At 28.9% G+C, this 13,345-nt stretch overlaps 1 long non-coding RNA gene across 1 annotated transcript in view; it reads right to left on the bottom strand.

The window, feature by feature from the left end:
• The window catches only part of LOC147806506 (uncharacterized), a 49,164-nt gene extending 46,374 nt beyond the window's left edge, over positions 1 to 2,790 (bottom strand). The window contains exon 1 of the long non-coding RNA XR_015435930.1: positions 2,600 to 2,790. This is a non-coding gene — a long non-coding RNA (uncharacterized LOC147806506). The remainder of the gene's footprint in view (positions 1 to 2,599) is intronic.
• Between the last annotated feature and the right edge of the window lie 10,555 nt (positions 2,791 to 13,345).

Below are 13,345 nucleotides of genomic sequence, written 5' to 3'. Positions count from 1 at the left end.
TAGATATTTTTTTAAACATATTAATTTCTTCGACTATGCAAAACTAGTAGTTGAGCTTTTTATTTTACCAAGTTTTTCAATTTAACATTCAATTTATGTATATTCTGTATTAAGAAAAAGGTTTTGTAAATAATGCATTTTCAGAATATTTTTCTCATTCTCAATAACTAAGTTAGATCAATTGAATATTAGTTTATTTCACCAACTTAAAATATGGCAGTTTTCAAACAAAAAGGTAATTTTTTTAAACAGATTCCAGATGCTTAGATATTTTTTTAAACACATTAATTTCTTCGACTATGCAAAACTAGTAGTTGAGCTTTTTATTTCACCAAGTTTTTCAATTTAAAATTCAATTTATGTACATTCAAATAGTAACATACTATTCGCGGAATTAATTTGATATAGAATTTGAGCCAAATACTTCTGCTTCAAAAGTACAATATTTTCGTACATGGTGGAAAGGTGGGTAAGACAGGGTATCTCGATTGCGTGGAAATTAATTCTATTTTCTTGCAAAAGAACTAAAAATTTCACTTTACTTGTGAAAAAAAAAAATGAAAAAAGACCCACCATATTAACGTGTTGTTGTTGATTAAATCATGACGTCAGTGTTGTTTCACTGTGTCAACTCTCTACCTCTCTTGCTTTTCAGCTATCCTTATTAAAGTAAAAATTATTTTTAGTCCAAATTATTATATATTATACGTTTACTAAAGATTCATACCCTACCAAGGGCCCGCAGTGGACTGATCGTTAAGACACGGTTCCCAGCAGATCACCGAGGTCAAGCATCACTGACTACGGTCAGTGTGCGGGTGGGTGACCACTTGGATCAGTCTGCGTAGGGACCGAGGGTGTGCGGTATTGGTCCTCGTTAAACTGTGCTACCGTAAAGTGCTCGACTTCACGCAGGTCGTCGGGCTACCGAAGCGGGGGTGCAGAGGATCAAAATTGTGATGGCTTGTCTTCGGATCATCCTCCGGGATGTTTCCCGAACCGTCGCCAATAGCCCATTGTGCAGCTCTAGTGCGACGTAAATTAACAACAAAACAAACATACCCTACCAAGCGATAAGGATTTCGCAAAATAGTAGCACTGTTCTGTTTCGTTTCAGTAACCTCTGGTTACTTCACTTTTACTCTGGGCTAATTCCGACCACTGCAGTGGTCGGAATTAGCCCGCTATACTGTAATCGCTACTTTTTTCCGTAGTTTGTAGAGTAGTGCACTACTTTTGAAAAAAAAGAGTGCGATACAAAAAAAAATAAAAACAGTAGTTTTTAACGATTCTTGGCATCTACTTTTAGCGTTAGTTGAATAAACTAAGTTCAGACGCAAAATATTTAATATTTGATTGGTGCAAATCCTTCGCTGGCGCATCAACGTACGCAATGAGAATGCTTCTGCGGCCGAGCGTTAATAATATCTACGTCTGATACCCCGAAAAATCGGTGTGAAATCGAATTTTAAATATGACTTTTTTAAAATTCGATTTCACTGGAACTATAAAGTGCGCTTTTGTGTCTCATTTCGTAACTTAAAATATCGTCTGCGTTTATTAATTAGTATATTTGTGGTCATCCCCACAAACCATTAAGATTGAGTCCTAGAAAGTAAAGATCCGATCATTAGCATCAAAAGTTATTCAGGGTGGTCTGCTTTTTATTTTCACACTGTACTTTATTTCTTGGAAGATATAAATAGGCATTGAACACTTGAATCCCAAATATTTTATTACTTCCCAGCATTTTTTAAATTAAATATTTCCTGTCGAGAAAAGCATACAGTTTAAAGGTTAAAAGAACAAATTGAAAAAAAAAATGGCTCCAGAATGAAACATTATTTCATGAAACATAAATTAAAACTTTTTAATAACTCCTCATATTTAACCAATCCAATTTTTTATTCAAAATCATTTCGAATATTGGTGAAAATGAAATTCTCCAGTTAAGTTTGATGTAATATATATATATATATATATATATATATATATATATATATATATATATATATATATATATATATATATATATATATAAAAAAGAATTTTTGAAGAATTTTGATTTAAGAATTTAAGAAGAATTTTTGCGGATACAATCGTGTGAGCTGATAAAAAGATTATATCTTTTATTTTCCGGATTTTTCAAAATTTTTGATCCATTCCCCCCCCCCCGGTTTTTTACTATTTTTATTTTCATTATTATTTTTCTTTTTTCCCCTTTTTTCATTGTTCTGTAATTTTTCCCTTGTTTTCTCTACATTTTGAACATATATATATATATATATATATATATATATATAATCTTTTTTTTTCATACTATATTTTTTACGCCAGCTCATTATTATTGTCTCCAGATAGGTCTTTTGCAAGTTACTTGGATTTTCGCTGAATCATAGTACAATATACATAAACATCTTACGTCTTAATGCTTACATAAAAATCTTGGTATAATTCATCAAAAGAGCTCTTCCAAACAATTTGAAAACATTACTTATTATTACATTGCTATAAACCTATAAAATATTCTCCTATTTAAAACAATACTTTAACTTTATAAATGGAGGAAAATAGAATTAGAAGAAAATAGAACAATTACCTGCGAGATGTTTTGGTGGAAGTAAAGGGGGGATCAGAAGATGACTGGGGAGACGGAGCCCACCTGCCACCCATGGCCCGAGACACTAACTTGTGCGAAGCAATGAATCCATCACAAGTTAGGGTCTCAGGGAGTGGGGAGCAGGACACGGGCTTGGCCCAGCACAAGCACGCACTTCTGGAGGCAAGATCCTAAAAGGCAAAAAAAGGATTAGAGAAACAAGTTAAGAGAAAACACTAACACTACAAAAATAAGACTTAAAAACTATGTACTAAAAATGAATAAATGGTAGAAAATTTATGCACAGAGCATTCACATTGGACAGATAAATCACTTAGTATAATCCCAGAAAGCATGTAACCTTACGGCAACCTTGCATCGGAATTTTCCTTTAATTGTCACGAAAAGGTTTGTACTAAAAACCTTTTTTCAATGAAGCGAAAATATTGCAGATTAAAACCTTTCATCCTAAAAGGATTAAAAATTATTTTTTTAAAGCTTTTTTTAAAAAGTATTGTCACTTAGGTCCATAATGACGTTTTAGCTGACGTCACACTAGCAATTAGCGACGTCACACTAGCGAAATTGCATTATCCATTAAAATTTCATGACAAGGTGGATTTTAGCTGAGAATACAAGACTTTGCGAAAAGAAACTTTATAATGACCTAGATTTAAGATTATTTTCATTTTGAGACTAGCTTTATTAAAGGATTTTTTTCACGCTTGAAAACTCTAAGTCAACCTCGATTTAAGGTTTTTATATAGAAGGTTGTTTTCCAAGGTTTTGGATAAGAGTTATGAGCGTAGAATTGAGCAGATGGTCACAGATCTCGCTTTAAGATTAGAAGGTTTACACGTAAACCGCATTACAAACCTTTTTAGGTTTACTTTAAGAGGTTTTCACTGAGTGAAAATAAACCTTATTTTGCTATCTGGGACGTAATTTTCGAACATGAAGATTCAGGTTGTGTTTTGGTTGCCATATGCATGAAATTAAGGAAAGACAATAATAAGAAAATGTAACAAAAATGCAAAAAGAAAATTTTATATTTGAAACGTAATAATTATTCATCATTCTTTCTTAGTAGGTAGGTACTTTATTTACGTCTCACTAGAGCTGCACAATGGGCTATTGGCCACGGTCTGAAAAACATCCCTGAGGACGATCCGAAGACGTGCTGTTGCAATTTCGATCCTCTGCAGCGGGGATGGCTCCCCTGCCTTGGTAGCCTGACGACCAGCGAGGGAAGTCGAGCACTTTACGGTAGAACAGTTTAACGAGAACCGATACCAAACACCCTCGGTCCCTACGCAGGCTGATCGAAGTGGTCACCCACCTGCTTACTGACTGTAGTGATGCTTGACTTCGGTGTTCTACTGGGAACCGTGTCTTCAAGATCAGTCCACTGCGGAACCATTTTTTCTTAGTTTACCGTAAAAAGCTCGATTTCGCGTGCAGGTGGTCAGGCTACCAAAGCAGAGAAGCCATCCCCGCTGCATAGAATGAAAATTGAGATAGCTTATCTTTGGTTAAGATTTATCATAGGCACTCGTTAAGTTGAAGAAAAGATAGCACACGTTAAAAAAGGAAATTACAAAGATGCATCTATGGTACTGAGGTAGCAGGTTCGAATTCCGCCCTGTCAGTGAAGGATATATCCTTGTGATGTCCTTCTCTATCTTGCGCTATTCGACTTTAGAAGAACTTATAAGTTGAACTTTGTAACAAGTACACAAGTCTGCATACATATGTTTAAAAATAATAAATAAATAAACAAATACATTCAGAGATGCGGAGGGATTTGAACCCACAACCTTCACGCTTCCATTCTAGGATGTTGGAACGCTGCTGAGCTGTAGTTCATTTGTATTTGCATTGCGCATTTTCAATAATTTTAAAAGTTGGTAGATTTTACCTGATGGGTTACTTAGAAATGAAAACATCGAACTGATTAAAAACATAACCAAGTAGTAGTATTCTGCTGTGCAATTGAAAAAAACAACTCAAGCTCTGTATGATAGATTTCGAAGAAAGTGATTTGACGACTATTTTCTTTCAATTGCTAACGCTATGAATACTAAAATAGAATTTCAAAAAAACAATAAAAAATTATTTTCAAAAAATGTTTGTTTTCGCAAAACTTAGCTAATCATAAAAAATATATAAAGATCTGCCATACATATAAAGATATTAATTTTGAATTTTTCGTCGCTGAAGTAGATTTTGCTATTGTACGGCAGTTCAGTAGTAGGTGTAGTTGTAATTTAATTGTCTCGCAAGTGTGAGGATAAAAATTACGTTACTTTCTGGTGTTACCATAGAGAAAGAAAACACGGCATATTTTACCATATTCTGATAGTTATGACCATACTTTTTTCCTCAGATCTGTGATAATGGAATCAATCACTTTGAAATCTTTCAATTGATCACTTTTTTAATTTAAATGTAAAACTCTGCATATCATAAAGAAAAAAAAACTGATAGTAGCAGTCGTAGGGGTTGATGAACGAAGCGAGCCATGGGCAGAGTCTAATGATTGCATAAAAATAACACAATTGTTATTGTGTTACACTTCGTAGAAATTTTTCTTCTACAAATGTATTATAAGGCTTCCAAAAGAACAAATTATTTTAAAACATTTTTTGATAAAAAAAAATGACTATAATTTTTTTTTTTGTAGTATGTAATATTACAGAACTTTAGTGAGAAAACGAAACTTTAATCAGAATATGTCTGAAATTTTAATTTTTCTGCTTTTCATGTAATTTTTCCAGAAAAAGAATATGAATCATTAATTTTTTTTACAAATAAATACATAAAACTATAATAACGTCTGCAAAACTTACATATATATGCATATTAAAAGGTACCCGTGATTCTAAAACTGCAACAAAAATAACTATATTTACGTTTTCAAAAGTTAGAAAATTTTCAAAAAATCTTAAATAACTTAATCTTAATAATAACTTAGTCTTAATAATAACTTAGTCTTAAATAACTTAAACTATATAACAAACAAAATTTTTTACTATATTCAAAAAATTATAAATGTTTCCAAAACTCTAATGAAAATATTTCTCCAGAGTAAGCAAATAGCAGAACAGCAAATTAAAAAAAACTCAAAAACGAGCTTTTATTTAAAAAACTATTTACCTAATTAATTAGTATAGAATAACAATTACTATACTAGAAAAAGCACAAATAAATTCCACAACTGTAGTGTTTGGTGGACTATAGAATGCTGTACAGTGTGCAAAAAAAAAAAAAAAAAAAAAAAAAAAAAAAAAAAAAAAAATCGACTATTTAAAATAACCTTTGATCTCGTTATCGGATCTTCACGTTCTAGGACTCAATTTTAATGGTACGAGGAGGTGACCTCAAATATACTAATTAATTAATGCAGACGATATTTTAAGTTACGAAATCAGACACAAAAATGCGCTTTCTCTGAATAAACATAATCCCCCCCCCCAACGAATTTAAATTTTTGAATTCCGAATTTTAGAGAGTAGTCGCAGTCTGGGAAATGTGGTCACAGGTCTGGAGAGAGGTCCAAAGTTTGGACACTTTAATGCTAATTCTACTTTTTACGTATTTCGCTATATCTCGAGAACTTTTTAAGCAAGTTGGAAAAAATTTTGCACACAATTATAAAATTCGTTTATCCAAAGATAACTCCATGCAAAATTTAAATTTTAGTAACTATTTATTATTTTTTATTATTTTATTTAACTGCAAGGTATACAATTTTTTACATTCTTTTAACGAATGTAATTTTAAATGGCTAATTACAAAATGTAAACGAAATCGATAGAATAGTTAGCGAGAAATCTACTTTTAAATATACGACTTTTTAAAAATTAGATATATATTTCAGGGGTCAAAAATCCGAATCTTTCAAAAAAAGGCCTGTTTAATAAGAGAAAGTACGTTTTTGTGTCTGATTCCCGTAACTTAAAATATCGCTTGCACTAATTATTTAGCATATTAGAAGTCACCTTATCGTACCATTAAGATTGAATTCTGGAATATGAAGATCAGTAGATCAAAAGTTATTCAGGGTGGTCCGTTTTTTATTTATTCTGTACAATGTAATGAGTGTTTATACTATCAAAATGTTGTTTTTATTGTGAAAAATAATATTGATTTATTTGATGTATTTGTGAAAAAAAAAGTAAAGCGCTTGAAATAGAATATCTACACCTCTGACAAATTTTAAAAAGTACAAGAACCAAGCTTCGTATTTGCCCAAAGAAAAAAATTTGCCCCAAAAAATTAGGACAAAATTGGGAACATATTTATGTTAGACAACTTTTAAAAAAGCCTAACTAAAACCAAATTATAATTTGCTCTACTTAAGTACAATGAAATGTACTATTTTTAATTTCAGAATTACTTTGTTTAGAACAGAAAACTTTTATAATTTCGAGTATAATTTTACTATCACTGAACTCTATAGACAAATTTAACAGTCTCCACCGGCCACAGGGCGACTAAATATAATAAATGGCGAATAAAAAATTGTCTGCCGGTCGCCACTTAATTGTTAATTGTTCGTCGGAAATACACCTTTTATCATTGTTATTACTATAATAAATATCGAATTATTATGAATATTTCATAACATTTTAAAAATTATTTTATTTCACGCTTAATTCTCAAAATTTTTATTTTGAAAGTAAACTTAATAATAATATGTGAGAAATGCTTCAAAAGAAGTGCCTTTTTTATTAATAGTTTTTCTTTAATCGCTTAAAATTTTCCATTTTTTTTAAAAAATGGCCACATGTTTTTAAAAAATGGCACAACTTCTCATAACAACATCATAATGGTAAATTCAAATCAATGCATGGAATTATCATGCATTGATAATACCATACATTAAATTTTATCATGATAGTCACATCAATGTCTCAAAATTTTTGTAGAGAAATAGTTTTATTGGATGATTCTTCAATTTATCATATAAAACTCTATGATATGATTATTGTATTGTTGATTAAAATTGATAATTTTTAAAATCACATGGAAGAGACTAATTAATATTTGAGAAATTTCGAAAGTTCACCTTACAAGATTTGTTACTGCATTTTCTTAAAATGATAAATAAAAGTATGACATCAGAATTCTTCACCATAAATATTTGTTTGTATAAAATTGTAAATTGAGCTTTTTTTTCCGTAGCTAAATTCCCAAAATGGTTTAAGCAAGGAGCTCTGTGAGTAAGGCTATATGCCTGAATCATGCATATAATTAGTAGACGGTCCCTAAATTGGAACTATTGAAGATGGAGATTTTTACAAGCATTATTTAATAAAATAAAAAGATGTAGGATCAAAAATCAAAATTATTTGATTCTTCATATCTAATTTTCAAGAAACAGCATTTGTGTTCTTACAAAATGGAACATTCTGAACACAACCGAAAATCAGGAATATCAGGACCAAAAGGAAAAATTTAGCACAAATAAGGACAAAATATTTTTTATGAGGAAAATCAGGACAATTTTGAACCCTGCATTATCTTCAAATATGAGTAACAGGTAAATTGCAGTTAATTACAACATTATGCGTTAGGTTTTTGGTAAATATATTATAGAATAATAAATTTGTAACAAACATCGTAGTTCAATAACCCATCCTTAAGTTTAAAATTTATATATGAAAAAATACTTTGAGTTGTAGCATCTTTTCTTTTTATATTTTTTAACAAAATTCATACAAAATTCGATGCTTTCTTTAAATTTTTTACTTTTTTACAACATAAAAGGGAAATAAAGAAATGGTACAACAATGTAATTATAAAGTTATACCATTTGTTAAAATTAACTTATAAAATATAACTTATAAAATAGCACATCTATATAGTATATTTATTAGTATGGATTGTTACTTATAATGCAGAATTTTATAATTATGTCAAATCAATAGCGTCGGTGTTACATAAACTTTTCCTATATTAAATCCTAAGACCGCACTCAATGCTTCAAAGAGATGTTTTAGAAAGATTTGTGCAATGATTTTATTACCATTTGCATACAATAAGGTATTATGTCATTTTAGGTAGTTTCTTCAGGAGTTTTACCAAGATTCGACATTCATTTAATTCAAAGGATTAGCGAACATTACGTGAAATGAAAATGCACGAAAGCAATATTTTTAAATAAACTGCTATAAAAAATTTAATTTCAGAGACATATTTTAAACTATTCGTTAAAAGTCCTTCGTTAGTTTTTTCCTGATGCAATCAGAAATTAGTTTAAACAATAACATTTATAGTATGTTATTAAATTAATTTTATGCTAAAATTTCAAAATATGTTATACATAAAACTACAAATATTTATAATGATGTAATAATAAGCTATAGATGTCATTTATAGCTCCGCAAACAGTCAAGCTTATATCAGGTTAAATTATTTAATAGTTATTTTCTCCAAAAGTTTAATAAAATTTCAAGTGCACTGAGTAAAAGAGGCAATTCAGGACAAACATACTAAATATCATGTTTTAAAAATGCATCGAACCAGGGATAAGTGTACCCAATTAACGAAAAAAAAAAAAAAGGTTTTCAGAAAAACATATTTAAAGAGATAAAACATATAACACTCCAACTTCATAGCGAATTCTGTTTTAGCCCAAAATTTCCGTTTTCTCATTTCGTTGATTTCAATACTAATTAAAAATAAATAATTGTAAAAAATGTATTTATAAAATTAAAAAAAAATATTTGACAGGTGGGCGTAGTATGGTTGTATACATTTGCTTTAAATTTAGGAAAACTTGTCAGGGTGCGTAGCCAAATTATTCAACAAAGAATAAGCACCTTTTAAGCACTTTTCAAGCAGTCAAAAAATATTTTTAAGCACTTTAAAGAAATATCATAATTAGGCAGAGTTGGAAAGTTTTTGACAATTGACGGTTTTATCTTGCTTTAACCGTCATGTCAAAAAAAAAAAAAAAAAAAAAAAAAAAAAAAAAAAAAACCTTTTGGCATTGTTTTTGACAATTGTCAAAAATCATGAAATTTTGAATCATCTAAAACGAATGGCGTTTTCATACGCTACGGACTGACAATACGCCCAAATAAATTGGGGTTGAATTAATTGTAAAAACGTTGAATAGAACAATGTGAACTGCGTCTTTTTGCATTATTTGAAGCGAAAATCAACATGATAAAGGAAAAATCTCATTTTGAAAAAGGGAAAATTAAACACTTTTTAAAAACACGCAATAAAAAAAAGCACCTTTAAGGGCTTTTAAAAAACGAAAATCGAAAATAAGCACCTTTAAGAACTTTTTAAAAACGCTACTCACCCTACTTGTAAATGAACCAATAAATTTTGATATTCTCTGTTAAATGTTCAAATCATGACGGCACTAAACAAGTCTTCTTGTCTTAAAGAAATAAATCTTAAAATTCTTACCGTTGTAAGCTAGCAATTATATTTAATCACGCATATACGATTTATATCTCTCCTATATATACCTATACTACCTCCTATTTATATATATTTCATTTCATAAACCGGTAATTTTCAAATCTATTTAAATAAAGCTCTCTGAGAAAGAATTTTCCATAGGATTTGACTCATATTATAAACATATTATAATATGAGTGATTTGTTAGCTTGCAGCTCTAATCAATCAAAAATTAGTTTTATCACACTTTCTTATGAATTATTTATCTTAGGTTTCCTATGTTAGGCAGTCGCAAGTAAAATCAACGTTAATAATATCTCAACATAAGGTGATGACGAATTCGTATCATAAAAGGTATATGAAATCACGTGTTTCTTATAATTGATAATTACGCTTTTAAAGAGCGTTTCTATAAAATTATTGGTGGAAACTCAAGTAGAACTAATGAAAAAACGATAACTATTAAAAGATATGAAAAATTCTGAATATCACCTTTTGAATGATGCTGTATCTATCGTTAATCTTTCTTTTAGTGAGTTGAACTTCTAATTCAGATTAAGCCTAATCTATTAGCTTGAAATCACACCGGAATGTACAACGAACAATAAAAAAAAAAGACTGTACATTAGGTACCATGAATAAGTAGGATATTAGCATGAATATTAGGATAAATATTAAGATATTTATCCATTTCGGAGGATGGTAAAAAAATCTATTACCACAGCATCTACATTATGCACCTCGTTGTAATAGGTTTTCATTACCACAGTAGGGGAGAGTGGGGTCAATTGTAACATTTTTTACTTAACTATTTTTAACTAACAAAAATCCAATATATTATTAGTATTAATTGACAGACGAGTAAAGTAGACTATCCTCTACTAGAAAAAAAAATAGATACCTAATTTTAAATATTATTATATTAGTTATTAACAATTTTTGACAGTCGTGCAGTTGTTACAATTGTCCCCACTTACGGGGTCAATTGTAACTAGGACTGGGCTATAAATCGATATATCGCGACATATCGATTTAACGCCTATATCGGCAAACCGATACAGCAACTTTCATTCCAAGCGATGCATCAGAAATCTGATTTAAGCCGTCGTGTGAAGAAGACGATATAACGATATAGCGATACACGCAAGGACTTTCTCTTACGTTCCGATGCCAACTCGCGCTGTGGAAGACGATATTGTTTCGTTATGTTGAGACGGCCTTGACTGTTCGTAGAATCAGAATCACTTTTGAGACCTTATATCGTTATATCACATGTTCGTTTTCGCACCTTCGCGATTTGAAATCGTTTCTTGTAGATTATTTTCAATGGGATTAACTTCGTGATCGTCGTCGTAACCTTGTTCTGAACGCAATCTATTATTGAAAAGAATTTATAAAGAAAAGTTTCTTCATTAATTAGGTAAGTTTTTTATTTATTTTCTGACAAAACTTTTTTTATATTTTTAAATGTGAAAATTATCGGAAATCTAATTTAAGGCATCCATAAGGAATTAAATTACAAAATAAATAAATTTGTTAGGTTATTTTTTTACTTTCTTTTAATTTATTAAAAACCTTTCGGATAAGACTTCTAATAATTTAATGGGCTTCTATTACTGATTTTAAATTTATAAATCTTGAGTTGTTTTTATTTTTAGAAATAAAGTTAAAACAAAACTTATTTTTTGGACATAAGTCAATAAACTTTATTTGTTCAAAAGAATTTGAAAAGTTTGCGAATTTTATTCATTTCTTTTTTTTTTTTATCAATTACTACTTCGTTTTATTAGAGAGTAAAATCATTATTTTTTTTTTAATTTTCGTTTTATATTATTAGCTAAATATATTACCGAATATCACAATTCTTTTGTTTTTATTTTTAAGAATTTAATTAAGAAACTTTGCCTTACTTTGTTTTTCGTTCATAATTCGATCATTATTTAATTTAATTTAATTATTTATATGAAATAATAATAAAAATAGTGTTTAAGAAGCATTTTTTTTCTAAAATTTATTTAGCTCTTTGTTTTAAGCATACAAATAATTTTGTTCCTTGCTGTTAGGTAAATATATTGATAAATTTCACTTTTATTTATTTTTTTATTTTTAAACTAAGAAATCTTTTGTTATTTGCGTGATCATTTTTAGAAAATATAACAAAACTTGTGTTTACTTCTTCATTAAGAATTTGAACATTACGATCGAACTTAATAATTCTGTAATTATTTACGAATAATAGTACAAGCAAATATTGATTTGTTAAAAAAAGTTTCTTTTTTAAAAAAAAAAAAATATTTTTAACACTTTGTTTTAAATGTATAATGAATTTCTTAACAAACTTTTTTTTTAATTTTTTAAATTTTCTTTCAATAATTTCAGCTAGATATCTTTATAAAATTCCCTTTTTATTTTTAAACTGAGAAATCTTTCAGAGAACGAAAATTTTAAGAAATTATTACAAATCTTATGTTTACTTTTTAGTTTAAAATTCGAACATTTTTAATTTTAAACTTCGGCTTTTAGTCAATCTAACTTTTATTTTAATTAAAATATATTTTGAAATTTTAAAATCAGCTTTTGTTTAATAACAATATTTTTTTTCATTAAGGGTGTTTTAGGGGTTAACTTAAATTAAGACTGCTTATACCTTATAAACGATAAAGAAGTGCAAATATTTCATTCTGTATCTACACACAATTTTTCAATAAATATTTTAAGTAAGATTTGTACATCTTAGTCAATTTATTTAATATCTTTCTTTAGCAAAACATATATATTTTCAAATTTATAAATTGATTTAAATCAATATGCGTATGAAGTCTTGATAGAAATCTGACTTTCTGTGCCTTAAAGTAAATGAAATTCAAAAATACTATATCGCGATACATCGCTATATCGCGATGCAAAACTGACGATATATCACGATATATAATTTCTAATATCGCCCAGTCCTAATTGTAACAGTTCATAAATTCAACTAAAACATAGCCAATTATACATATTATCATAGTTGTGATATATTTTTTTATGGATCAAAATAGTAGTGATATTTTAGGAGTAAAAATAATAATGAGCAGAGACCTAAAGGGTTAAGCTTTTAACTTTAAGGGGTTAAAAATTTTAATTTATGCTGTGAAAGGTGACAAATAAATAATGCACATGCAACATAATATAAATGATATAGGAAACTATTGGTGGTTCTTAAAGAGTTAAGTAATAGTTTGCAAACATAGGATTATTTATTTTCAGCTGTTACAATCGTCCCTTTACTTATTGTTACAATTGTCCCCAAGACACCATTTCAGCTTCATTTGTTAAAAACA

The sequence above is a fragment of the Parasteatoda tepidariorum genome, chromosome 8 (assembly GCF_982258835.1).
Source record: "Parasteatoda tepidariorum strain Cologne lab strain chromosome 8, Ptep-v5.0, whole genome shotgun sequence".
In the NCBI taxonomy this organism is placed as follows: domain Eukaryota; kingdom Metazoa; phylum Arthropoda; class Arachnida; order Araneae; family Theridiidae; genus Parasteatoda; species Parasteatoda tepidariorum.
The sequence above is the reverse complement of the archived record's forward strand: the minus strand, read 5'-3'. Positions and strand labels throughout refer to the sequence as shown.